Raw genomic sequence first — 13,947 nt, forward strand, 5'->3', positions numbered from 1 at the left:
AACTTCTCTGATTTTTTTGAGGTTGATTAATTCATATTAACTGTTAATCACCTTTATAAAAAGTTTCCTCTAATTTATAGGGTCTTTTTCAAAAACGTAGAATTAGAAGGTCCTTTGATATACTTCTGTTCCTTGCCAGATTACATTCAACCATTAATTTAAGGTAAGGATGTTTGACAATAGATATTGTAAATAGGTAATTATATTTTTTCACCTTTTAATTACAAATAAAAATTTGATTTGTCGACAAGTACATATTGATAGAGAGCAGAGGGGGTGAGCTGGAAGTTAGGGGAAAGGGAATGGCATTTATTGAACACTTCTGTGTGCTATGTATCAGGTTCTATGATACAATCACCTCTAATGTAGGAGTCACAATTTCTGCTTATATATGACGAAGTCAGTACTTAAAGAGTTATTAATTAAGTTTAATTATATTTTATAAGTCATAGAATCTCAAGGGTATGATTGATCTTAAAAGTCATTTGAATAACTCATCTGCTGCACATAAAGGCTAAATGTGAAGGTTTCTGAATACTTTAAAATATGAAATCAGGAATGAATGTTAGGATTTTAAATGTATGTCATCAAGAAGTATGGGGAAAAAGTAGCCCAGAGAGAGATATTTGGTAAAATGTTATACAAGTTATACAGTGTAACTGTTTGCTTAATGGTGTTGAGTTTTATTTTTATTTATTTTTCAATTATGACAGACATAGAAGTTTTTAATTCTTTAGCTATGATTATTAAAACATTTTGAAATATTTTATATCAGTTTATATTATTATAAATCCAAATTTTCCAACTGCTGCATATTTTAAAAAATCACCATAGTTAACTAGAATGATTCCCACTTGTACTAATTAGCATAAAAAGCTAATTAATTATCTCATTAAACGGCATGCCATTAGCCTTGATTTTACTGCATATTTGATGTATTATCTCTTGGTCTTTAAAAATATAGACAATAATAGTTTAGTCTTTCAATAATTGATTTTAAATTGGCATTTTTCAAAAAAACTTTTGTAATCTCAGTAATTAATAATTAACACAACAAATTCATCTTTAAAATGCTTTAAAAATAAGAAAATAGAAGAAATGTTCATCCCAACTTTCAATTAATGAAATGCAGTTTAAAATAATAAAATACCACATTTTACTCACCATATTATAAATGATGAAAACTACTAAGATTGTTTAACATCAATAACATTGTGTTGGTTTTATTGATTACATTGGTAATGTTGTTTTTACACAGTGCTCATGCAAGTTTAAATTGACACCTCATTTTGGATGGCAGTTTTATATAGCTTGCCTTCTCTTTTCACCTGATAATGCCTTCTTTAAGACTTCAATTTTAAGAAACCTATTAGAAATACAGACAGGTTTATCCACAAAAGTGGACACTGGAGTGGTATTATTGGAAATTACTTTCGGTACAGTGCTTAGGTAAATCATGGTTATTCCATAAGTTGAAGTATATATAGTCTTAAAAATTATGCTGATGAAGAATTTCTTCATGACATGGAAATGCTTCATGGTATGTTATTATAGAGAGATAAATAGTTTATAGTGTATTATATATATGTCCATACATTATTTGTTTATCGATAGATAAAATCTCAACTTTTTTGGAAAAGAAACATGCTAAAATGTTAAAACTAGGGGTAGGTTTCGGTACTAGTTTAAATATCTCTGTAAATACCTGTTTTTATATACTGAGGCATTGTTACTTTCATAATCAGAAAAAGAATAGAAAACAGTTTTTACATATAGTTAGCAGCTTTATTTTGGTCGGGCCATGCTTGATTTGCTATTCTTAGACATTCTAAGACATTTTTAGAGTCAGTATTTTGTATTGATTCTCTGGCTATCAAGTTTCTTTCATGTGAAATTCGCATCAAGTTTAGAGTATGATGCTCTCTTGGTCAGGTAACATATCCTTAGTGAATGGGTGCTATTTTATTGAGACTTCAGCTATACCCTCTTCTCTAGTACCTCTTCTAGGCTCTTTTGGACATATCTTCTGGCTTACCTTCTCATAAGCTGTATAATATTTAGTGGTTACCGTAACCCAGACATGGGTTCCTTATGACTATCAATTACTGTTAAAGATACTACAAATGGGAATTTTTTTCTCCAAGCCATACTATTTAAATTTTATTTCAAATATCTATAATTACCTCTTTAGGAGATAGAAACAATATCCTTAGATGAGCTGGAAACACCAAATTAGGAATTTTCCCCTAGGTTTGCTTCTGTAGAAATACTTAATAACTTATTTTTCTTTAGATCTAGTGAAATAGTGAAGTGTGCTTCTTAGCATAAATGGAAATGTTAATTTGTTCAACTTTTCATTAACACACATTTCTACCATAAGAGACTTTAGTAAAACTAGATTTAAAAAATTTGAAAGACATACTGATTTTTACAAAAACATATTTTAATCTTTAAAATGTTTATGGTATACCTGTGGTTAAATAACATATGCATGGTTTTAAATTTTTGATTCTTCTACGTTTAAACTCTTTTCAGTGTCTAGATAAATCTTTATTTTTTAAACCTCTTCATTGAAGATTATTCAAATTTTTTTCTAAGAATTTGACTTTACATATGTTCATTGTACAGACTATTTTAATTCAGTGATTCCCATCTAATTGGTCAAGCACCAGTATGATGTTAAAAGTTACCCGAAGAGTCTAATATGCACTCCAGTTTGGGGATGACGTTTTAAGATGAATCTTGGATATTTAAAAATGTTTTATTTAGTATATTTTACAACATTCTAATTTTTAATTTAATGATATGTTTTGGTCAATTTTAATTTACTTTATCCTAAAAGAAAGCTATCTATATGCACATTTATTCAGCATTCATTTTAATGTTCACTTACTTAAAGAGTTTATCTATTATTATCACATTTACACTGATATTTGCATAGTTTTCCCCAAAGTCTGTAACTTTGAGTTCAGATCTGAACTTAAGGTTTGTACTTTTAGTTGTCTTTATGGATGTTTATGAACAATTACAAATAACATTTTCAACTCAATAATTTAAAAACTCATAATTCTCATATACCACTTCACTCAAATTTATTCTGTTTCCAAAATACCTAATGTCTGTTATTAATATAACACTGTCCCCTATATGGTTCTTTAGACTTGAAATCTTGGAATCAGATTACTTAATATTCTTTGTTTCTCATAGTCTGTCATCTGGTATCTTGTTCTTTTTCCTTTAAGATTTCTTTTGATTTGATTCTGTCCTCTCTCTTCTTGCTGGTCCACATCTTATCTAGCCTTTCTTTACCCGGCTGATATTCACCCAGCACTTACATATATAATTATACTGGTTGCTAAAATATTAAAATACTTTTGTATAGGTTTGAGAAAGAGACTTTTCCTCAAGTCCATTGAGCACCTATACTCTATCCCAAGAGCTTTGTGGGTACCCTGCTTAATATGCTGTCAACTGGCTAACCAGCCTGTGTCCCAGCCCATGCATCTCAGCCTCAGTGTGCCTATGGATGTTCTCTACCAGGCTAGGGGGGTCTCAGATTCTTCCAGGAAAGATGGTACCCTGGTGTCAGTGCTGGCACACCAGCAAATAGTACTTACATGGGCCCCTGAAGCTATGGTATTCTCTTGCCAGCTCTCTCCTGCTGTTGCTTGTGGGAACTGCAGCCTCTCTGCTGTGTGCCAATTTATAGAATTGTTAAATACGTAGATATCACCCTATCTTTACTCCAGGCTTCATAGCTGTTATGGTAGATTGGTAGCCCCTTAGTTACTCTTTATCCCTATCTACTTATCCATCTGACATATTCAGCATAGCCAGATGAATCTCCCGAATTTTATCACTCCCCCAAGAGATGGAAATTTGAACCCAGTTCAAACTTTTTAATCAACTCACTTTACCATGTTTGCTTAACTTGTTAATCCATATCTTTCCCAGATGAACTCAGGTTTACCTTCTCACACAAGATGTTCTCATTTACCTTTTTATGTTTCCCTTTTCGCATGGTCACGTCTCTGAAGTTCTCTATCTTGTACAGTTTCAAATCAAACATTTCCTGTAAGTTATATCTTGATTATATTTCAAGTAATTCCTCCTTGAAACTTTTACTAACTTCCCAAATAAGAATGACCTTCTCTTCTTAGAATCCACATGGCAGCTTATGTCTTACAATGTATTAGTTCCAGAACTGGAAAGTTCAAGGCCATGTAGTTCATCTTTCTTCCCAACTTAGAAACCTTTGTGCAAAACATGTGATTTACAATGAAGATTTCTTCCAAGACAATAAAGCTAGTGGTTCTGTTATTGGGTATTTCTAGTTATTCCTTCAGTTATCTGATAAAATATTTCTTGAGGCTTATTTTGGGTCAGGCACTAAGCTTGCTCTACAGCAGTGAACAAAACAGACAAGGCTCTGTCCTTATAGAGCTTACAGTGTGAAAGAAGGCATTAAAAATGTAAGCACATATATAAGTGTGTAATAATTTATATTAGATGCTGCAAAATAAAAATAATAGGACATTATAATTAAAAAGAACATCAGGTCCTTAGTTTATATTGACGATTTAGAGTAAGTGAAATGTAAACTATAGAGGAGGTAAGGAGGGGGCTACTCAGGTAGCAGTAGAGTATGCGAGACCAGTGTATATGTGCAAAGGCCCTACAGCAGGAGAAAGTTGGCTTTTATAATATGTTCACCAAAGAACTGAAAGACGGCCTGTGAGCCTACTATAGAGGGAGATGGAGTGGCTCATGATGGAGCTGGAGAGGTGAGAAGGAGCCATGTTATATACATTTTTGTTTTTTGAAGCTTTGGGGAAGAAGTTTGGATTTTTATCCTAAAAGCAACAAACAACTATTGAAATAGTGTTGAACACTGACTTGGTAGAATTTGATTTATGATTTTTTTAGGTGTTGGGTGGGAAGAAGAGCAGATATTTAAATCTAGAAATGCTCATCTTCTGTATTACTTGAATAACTTTCTTAGTTAAGCAAATACAGAGCAGGTACACAATCATTGTCATAGAGCAGAAAACTTTCTGACTTCGTTAATAAAAATCTGCCACTCCCTGAGAATGCACTTGTATTCTGCTCTGTAAAGCTGGTTCCTGGGGAGGAGATCAGTTTACACAAGATGCCCAGTGCCTTCTGGGAGAGAAAGAACTAATATCTAGTCTCTGTTGACATAGAGCTGTGTGGCACTGACTCAATCCCAGTCTCTGGAAAGGGCATTGAGATTCCTGAAATGAAGTTACATTGAGAACAAAAAGGGGACCCCACCTGGCAACCAAGATTCAAGAGAAGCCCTTTTGAACTGATGGGGCTGACGATAGAAAATTATGTATGTGCTGTCATTAGTGTAGTTAGTACCTTAGGGAAGAAAAGCTGGTAATGGTAGTTGCAAACACAGAAGTAGAGCACCCTTGACTGAGCTGGGCACTAAAGGAAATAGGATCATCACTGTAGCTTGAACAGGGCAGCGGGATGGTACCATCACAGGGGGGACTAACATTGCTAGGTGATAAAAGACCATTAGCCTTGTGAGTAGCAGATTAATTATGGCTTACCAACTCTCTGCATGGCATGGTATGTAGACTGAAGTTCTGGGGAAAGTGAGAACTCTAGCCAGCTATATTTGAAGTAAAAGTTTAAATATGACCATAATTGTACATTGAAATGGTAGAGGAGGTTATTATGGTTACAGTTTATAAAAGAGAGCTTAGAGGCCAGGAACAGTGGCTCACACTGTAATCTCAGTATTTTGGGAAGGCCAAGGCAGGAGAATTGCTTTAGTCCTGAAGTGCAAAACCAGTCTGGGCAACATAGGGAGATCCCATCTCTACAAAATAATTATTTTAAATTAGCTAGGTGTGGTGGTGTGCACCTGTGGTCCCAGCTACTCAGGAGACTGAGGTGGGAAGATCACTTAAGCCCAGGAAATCAAGGCTGCAGTGAGCCTTGATTGTGCTACTACACTGCAGTCTGGGCAACAGAGTGAGACCCTGTCTCAAAATTAGTATGTGTATATATACATATACTAGTATAATAAATAAAATAGGTAAATAAATAAAAATATAATAAACTAAAAATAAAAAAATAAATAATAAATAAAAATAGTATGTGTACACAAACACACACACACACACACACACACATGCACACACATAGCTTATACTGTCTTTCACAGAGTGGATTGGAAAATGTAAGGGAAGAAATGGGGAAGCTAGTGGCCATGGAGAGGACCAGCAATAATTAAGTAAAATATATTAGCACTAGAGTGACAGTTACACAGAGAAATAGAATATTCTTTCTTTTATAAGATCTCACATCTTTTTTGCATAAGCTGCTTTGGTCCCACATCTTCCATAAGTCCAGTCTTGATCTCATATCTACCTTTCCCTGTTGTTTTTCTCTTGGTTAACATCTCTAATTCCTTCTTTCTTTAGACAGATGATTTCTGGAATCGAAACTCAGCCATTGAGGGGATCAGGTATCCTTGTCAGCTGTGTGTCACGCACAGGTTTGATAAACATGCCTTGCAAGTTTCTTTTCAATCTTGTTAAAGTAGCCCTGTGGCACACAACTTGAGATCTGTTTTCATGTTAACATCTTTTCATTAATCAATACACTTTGGGTGTGGTTGTTCAACCTGTTATAAATGTACCTCTCATATTATTTCCTACATATTTCTCCATATTGACCTCAAGAACACTTGAGAGCTTTCTTCAGATTTGGAATTAAGTTCATGATGAACAAAGTCCACATTTTTAAACTACCAGTTTAATAATTCCATCAACAATAAAAATATTATTTTTAGCGAACCCATATTGGATCATACTTTTTAAAAAGTTGTTATACAAACACTTGCCTTCCAATTTTAATGGGTTCATTGTAAGCATATTTATCTTATATTTGCAAAATTCTCATCCTTTGCCTTTAAAAATCATAAAATTAGCCTGTCTCTGGTACTCTGGCACCTTTCCTTTCCTTTGAAGCACTTCAAAATGTTCTTGCTGTAGTGTCCCGATCCCTTCTGCATCTCCTTTCTGGTCCCCAAAATATATCTCATCTGAGCCTATATTAACTTCCTGGGTTTGCTGTAACAAACTACCACAGACTGGATGGCTTAAACAACAAAAATCAATTGCCTCAGTTCTGGAGGCTGGAAGTCCGAGATTAAGGTGTAAGCAGTATTGGTTTCATGTGAGGGCTGTGAGGGAGAATCTGCTATATGCCTCTTCCCTGGCTACTGATGGCTGCTGATATTCCTTGGTGTTCCTGGCTTGTAGCTGCATCACCCTCATCTTTGCCTTCATGTTCACAGCATTCACCCCGTATGTATGTCGTTGTCTAAACTTTCCCTTTTTGTAAGGACACTAGTCACAATAGATTAAGGGCTCACCCTACTGTACTATAACTTTATCTTACCTTAATTCATTACATCTGCAATTTTTAAAGAACCCTAGTTTTTAAATTGACTTATTTTTTGGTGAAAATAGAGTATGATATAAAACCATCTTATTGTATAATTATCTTCTGTCTGTCTGTGTATAGCCAAAGCATCAGATAGAAATGTGAATGCCAAAGTAAATGAACCTGGAGTTAGTGACGGAAAAGACCATGTTTGTTTAGTTTCCTTTAGAAATATTAGGGGAAAAGCAAAAGAAATTGGACTTAACCTAAAGGCAGAACCAAGATGTTTACAGACCTTACCAGCCTTGACTTCTGCATAAAGACACATATACTTTAGTGAGCAGACTGAGATGGTTCTGACTCTCTACTACTGGCCCCACTGGCCTGATTCATATAAATTCACCTTCTTCACCATGTTCCTGTGACCCTCTAGGAATCCACTGTCACCTCACATATGTCCAGAAACCATTCTCTCAGCTGTCACTAGCACACACTGCCCCCATTTCTCCCCTAGTTCCCAAACGTTTGCATCCACAGTTCAGGAAGTCCATTGGCAAAGACCCTTTGTTGTTACTCCCTATCAGGAGAAAACCAGTGCTTGTGTCAAGGATGCCACATGTGGCTTCTGGGTGTTTTGGCAGGAGGTCTCTGCCCAGCTGTGTGTGATGTTATATTGTCTGGGCCTTAAAGAAGCTCTGCTAGTGCCCAGAGTATCAGGAAGAGTCTCTTGATCAGTTTCTGGTCATAGTCTCTTTTCCAGAATTTCATTTTAGTTCTATCATTTTTCGGCTGTCATTCCTTTACTATAAGCATTTAATCTCAGGCAAGGAGTCCAATGAAGAACAGATGCTAGGCTCTACTTTTCTCTCTATACTTACCTTTTACTAACCCTGAGTTCAATTTCCTCCTCCTTCTCCCCCTAACGGAATAAGGGTTGCCATGCATATACATGGTTGCAAACCAGATTAGGGCTGGAGAGTAGAGGTTAAATTTTTGGCCCATGATCTGTCAGCCAAAAATGTTCTATTACAAAAGCAGTAGATTTTCTAGTTAGAATCATTATTGGGAATTGTAAAACTTTGCATATTTGGTGTACTTGAGGAACAACAAGACTACCAGTTTGGTTTGGTTATAGTGGTCTGAAAGAGGGGAGAGATCCGTAGGGGGTAATCATATATTTCAAAAATTATCTGGGTCCTATGTGGAGAGTGGACAAAGAGAGAGGACTGCAAGCAAGCTGGCCTGTGAGGAGACCTGCGCGGAAGTGAAGAGGCCTGTGCTGAAGTGAGAGGGTCTGCGTGAAAGTGATCTGTGTGAAAGATGGTGGTGGATCCAACTAAACTAGAGCAGGAGCAGTGGGGATGGTGAGAAGTGGCCAAATGTCTTTTGTAAGTGGAGCCTGTTGGACTTGCTGATGGATTGGAAGTAGCATGTGAGGGAAAAAGAGGTCTAAGGAGTGACTGCTAGTGTTTGGCTTAAGTAGCCTGGTGAATAGTGATGTCACTGATTTGGGGCAGGAGAGGACTTGGGGAAGTGAAGAGCTCTGTTTTGAACAGGTGAAGCTTGAGATTCATTCCTAGAATCTCAAATGAAGATGAGTCTTAATCAAAATGTCTTAGCCAAAGGATTCGAGAGCCAGGATGCTCCTGCAGTGTAGTGCAATTATGGTTTCCCTTAAAATGCAGCAGAGAACCAAAGCTGCCAAACAGTTTTTTAAGACTTAGTGTCCTCACTTATAGGTGGGGATATATTACTTATTTCACTGGGTTCTTTGAAGGTAACATTAGATAATGTTTGTGAAACTCGGTGTAATTCTTGGCAAGTAATTAGCACCTAATAAATATCTTCGGTTATTGTTATTAATTTTCGTAAAATGAACTTTATTTATTTATTTATTTATTTGTTTATTTTTGAGATGGCGTCTCGCTCTGTTGCCCAGTCTGGAGTGCAGTGGTGCAATCTCAGCTCACTGCAACTTCAGCCTTCTGGGTTCAAGCTATTCTCCTGCCTCAGATTCCCAAGTAGTTTGATTACAGCCGCCCGTCACCATGCCTGGCTAATTTTTATGTTTTTATGTTTTTAGTGAAGAGGGGGTTTCACCGTGTTGGCCAGGCTGGTCTCAAACTCCTGACCTCAAATGATCCCCCTACCTCTCAAAGTGCTGAGATTACAGGTGTGAGCCACTGTGCCCGGCCAGGAACATTATTTTTAAAGCTGATTTTAAATATCAGCTTTGGAATGAGATAGGATATAAATTAATAATTAGTAATGGATAGTCATTTCACATGTGCAGTGTGTATATACCCACACACTAATGTAAATAAAACAACTTTTTCTTTTTAAACGAGTTGCATTTTCATCCTCAGAACTACAAAGTATTAAAATCAGGATTTTGAATTTTATGCGTACATGTGAGGAACTTTCTGAATTACACGTGTGATTAGTGACATGATTATTTGCTGCCTCTTAAGATTTGCCATGCCTTTATGCAAATCAAAGTTCCCACAGAAATAATGAATCAAATACAGCAACAGACAGTATTTAAATTAGCATTTTTTTCTCTGCTCTGCTTGGGTCAATTTTACTATACATTGCATATCAAGACCTTTGATTTGCTCAGGTTTTCCACTGATTTGACTTCCCCTACCTTTTGTTTCAAAACCTAAGATTACCACTTAAAGTGTACTGGTACTGTGGAAGGTTTTATTCAGAACAGAGTAAATATATATTAGAGAATATTATATTGATACTCTCCCTATTGCATTAACAGAGAGTAACAGAGAGATCTTTATGGAGCAAAGGCCAGATCACTTAATAAAACCACAGTCTGTTTTTTGGCAATAGTGTTGAACCTGGAGGAAAGCCAGTCTTAGCTAGTATAAAGTTAGATTCCATTCCATCAGCATAATAGTTAATAATAGTTGATTGACAGGGATGTGAAGGGTGCCCTCTTTTCCTCCCCCCTCCACTCCCATTCCACACTAACCTCTCTAGGGAATATGCCATTCCTTTCCCCATTCCTAAAATTCTTTGCTTGAGCACAGCCAGGGGCTGCTTGACTGGTGCCTGACTGTTTGGAGGCTGGAGAGTAGAGGGTCTCTCTGAAAGAGTTCCTAGTCCCTGTAGTCACTGCTGAGGAAGCCTAGCAATCTCTGGACATCTTTAGGGATATGCAGTAAAGGTGAGCTTCCTGGCTAGTGTTTATGTGTGAAAAATAACCATACTCACCTGAGCTACCTTAATACCATGGGATCAGGATCGTTTTTGCTTCCCTTCAGCCGCACACATTCATCTTGTCCACAGAAATTTAGAGCTTATTTTAGTTTGTTTTTTGTAAATCATACATCATATCATATATTATTTTGCATTGTTAAAACTATATTTTGGGGGTGTTTAGTACTGGTAAATTAGTAACATTTGCAGTTTTCTTCCAACCCTTTTTTCTTTTTGGATGTAGGTATTTGCAGGATATGAACTATTCAAAACAGTTACAGCATTCCAAAGATTCTTTCCCTGGATTCTACATGCTCACATGGAGTTATATTTAAATGCTAAGAAGTATTGTTGAATATTGCCGAACATAAGGTTCACTAGTACAGTGTTTAGGTGAAAATTCAAAAGTTTTTTTTCTAAGTCCAAATGATTTCTGTTTTGAGTGGAATAATGATTCCTATCCTACGCAGTTTTGTGTTCTTTAATTTGGTGAAGTTGGCATTTGGTGTTGCCCTCAGTTTGGGTTAGGAATTATTCTTTACCCCATGTCTCACCACTACAGAACCACTTGCTAACTTTTAATCACCACCTTCTCAAGTTTAAGAACTTGGCCAGAGTGATCCCGGAAAGTCTCAACATTTTCCAGTGAGTAAAGTCCATCTCTTTTGGAGATCTTGACACCTATCATTAACAAGTCTGCAACCTCCTTAAGGATAATTGAGAAAAGAGAACTGCTCTTCTGTATATATAGCAAAACATGAAGAGGTTATACAGCAGGATACAATAGTTCTTAAATAGAGTGCATGTATTGTCTGGCAGGCTGACCCAACATCATGTTGCCTCCTTCATTCTACAGATTATGTTATGGGTTTCAGGTGTTTTTCTCAGGTCAGTTTCCCTATCATTAATGCTGCAACACCTTTGCTGAGTAGATATCCGCTCTCTCATTCTTTTATTACACCATGGTGAAACCAGCACTGCCGACTCTCATGAGTTGATGAATAAACTCTAATTTTACTGCATTTATAAATAAAACTTTAAAAATAGTTTCTGGAATAAGATCACAGTGAATAAAGTCCTAACTAGATTTTTAAACAAAGCCACGTTTAAATGAATCACATTGAAATATGTTAATATATTTAGTGTTGGTATGTTAATATAGAAGCCCTAAGATATCAATACTGTCACTTGCCTTGCTGGCAAATTTGTCTCATAATAAGAACATATGTCCAAAAGGCTTTTTGTTTAAAAACATACATAATTTGAAAAATATATAGTTACTCTTTAGTGCATTTTAATAAAAGAAGGAGCTCACCTTTCGGTTTTAAAAATGCTTACTAAAAATTGCTTTTAACGTCATCTGTTTCCAAGTGTTTCTAAGTGTTTTAAAAGAGAAAGATGACTTGGGAAAGAATTCAGCTTGATTCTGTAAACATTTTTTGAACATTATTGTGTGCCAGCCACTGTGTTAAGTGCCTGGAATGCAGAGATGAGTAAGATTGTTCTTAGATCATAGTGTACAGTGTAATAGAAGCAGCAGTTAAATTATATTTGCAGTGTAGGTTCACTATTCTGTTAGGAGCCATTAATTTCACCAAAATTGGTCAGAAAGGGATATTCTTTTAGGAAATCACATTGAAGCTGGACCTTGAATCATGAAAGCTAGAAAATGAGGACATATGAGGACATCCAATGCAAAGGGATACTACATAAGCAAAGAGACTTGTATGTATGTGATGGGGAAACAGGGAAGGGCTGTAAAGTTTATAAAATACAACTTCAACAGGATTTAATGTTATTGTATTCTTTCAGATTAGAGAAGGCCTGATAATATTTTTTTGTGTGTAAAAGGCCTGAAGATAATGCTCATCAGCTGATACTGGGACTTAGTAGTAACAGAAAATAAGAAAGGGAGAGTTGAAGGAACCTTTTTTTTTTTTTTTCAATTTCTTTTTTAGAGTGACATAGATATATTTTATCATTTAATGATTTTTTCCAAAAATCTTTATGTAGACTTTGTTACTTCTGTTTTCATATATGTTCATTTCCTTACCCCCAAGCCATAATAAAAATGATTACTAAGCACTCTTCTAACACTGGCCATAAGAATGAAATTAATATTGCTGTGAGTAAACTGTAGTTTAGGAAAATCTTTTGGAGTGAGGAACAGAACTATTATTTATTGAGTATCCCTATATGTACTTATCCCTATATGCACACAGTACCTTAGGTACTGTGTGAGGTACTTTCATATACTCTATATAATTTACTCCTTAAAGCATCCTTAGAAAGTTATTATCTCAATTTTCTAAGCCAGGGAAGCATTCTAGGGAAACTGAGGCTGACTAATATGCTCTGTGGTATACACCTGGTAAGTGACAGGTTTGGGATGCAAAACCAAGGTGGTTGAATTCCACATCATATGCTCACTTTACTGTAGATTAGACAGGTGTACTTGAATAATTCGTAGGTAACAAGTGTCAGTTTGGATATTTAAACTGAGGCCTGACTTACTGTAAATAATCTGTATTCTATCCCTAACCTTTTTGGCACCAGGTACTGGTTTCGTGGAAGACAGTTTTTCCACAGCCTGGGTATTGGTGGGGGATGGTTTTGGGATGATTCAAGCACATTACATATATTGTGCACTTTATTTCTATTATTATTACATTGTTATATATATGAAGTAATTCTATAACTCATCATAATGTAGAATCAGTAGAGTCCTGAGCTTGTTTTCCTGCAACTAGATAGTCCCAGATAGTCTGGGGGTGATGGGAGACAGTAACAGATCATCAGGCTTTAGATTCTCATAAGGAGCACGCAACCTAGATCCCTGGCATGTGCAGTTCACAATAAGGTTCGCCATCCTAGGCCGGGCGCAGTAGCCCACACTTGTAATCCTAGTACTTTGGGAGGCTGAGGTGGGCGGATCACCTGAGGTTGGGAGTTCGAGACCATCCTGACCAACATGGAGAAATGCTGTCTCTACTAAAAATACAAAAAAAAAAAAAAAAAAAAAAGTTAGCCTGGTGTGGTGGCGCATGTCTGTAATCCCAGCTACTTGGGAGGCTGAGGCAGGAGAATTGCTTGAACCCGGGAGGCAGAGGTTGTGGTGAGTAGTGGTGAGCCGAGATTGCGCCATTGTACTCCAGCCTGGGCAACAAGAGTGAAACTCTGTCTCAAAAAATAAAATTAAAAAAAAAAAAGGTTCGCCGTCCTATGAGAATCTAATGCCCTAATGCTGCAGCTGATCTGATAGGAGGCAGAGCTCAGGCAGTAGTATGAGAGATGGGAAGTGCTTGC

General features: G+C 36.3%; 1 protein-coding gene across 11 annotated transcripts in view; it reads left to right on the forward strand.

Moving 5' to 3' along the window:
• IKZF2 (IKAROS family zinc finger 2) overlaps positions 1-13,947 on the forward strand; it is a 155,824-nt gene that overhangs the window by 53,671 nt on the left and 88,206 nt on the right. The window lies entirely within an intron of this gene.

The sequence above is a fragment of the Macaca thibetana genome, chromosome 12 (genome assembly GCF_024542745.1).
Source record: "Macaca thibetana thibetana isolate TM-01 chromosome 12, ASM2454274v1, whole genome shotgun sequence".
Classification (NCBI taxonomy): domain Eukaryota; kingdom Metazoa; phylum Chordata; class Mammalia; order Primates; family Cercopithecidae; genus Macaca; species Macaca thibetana.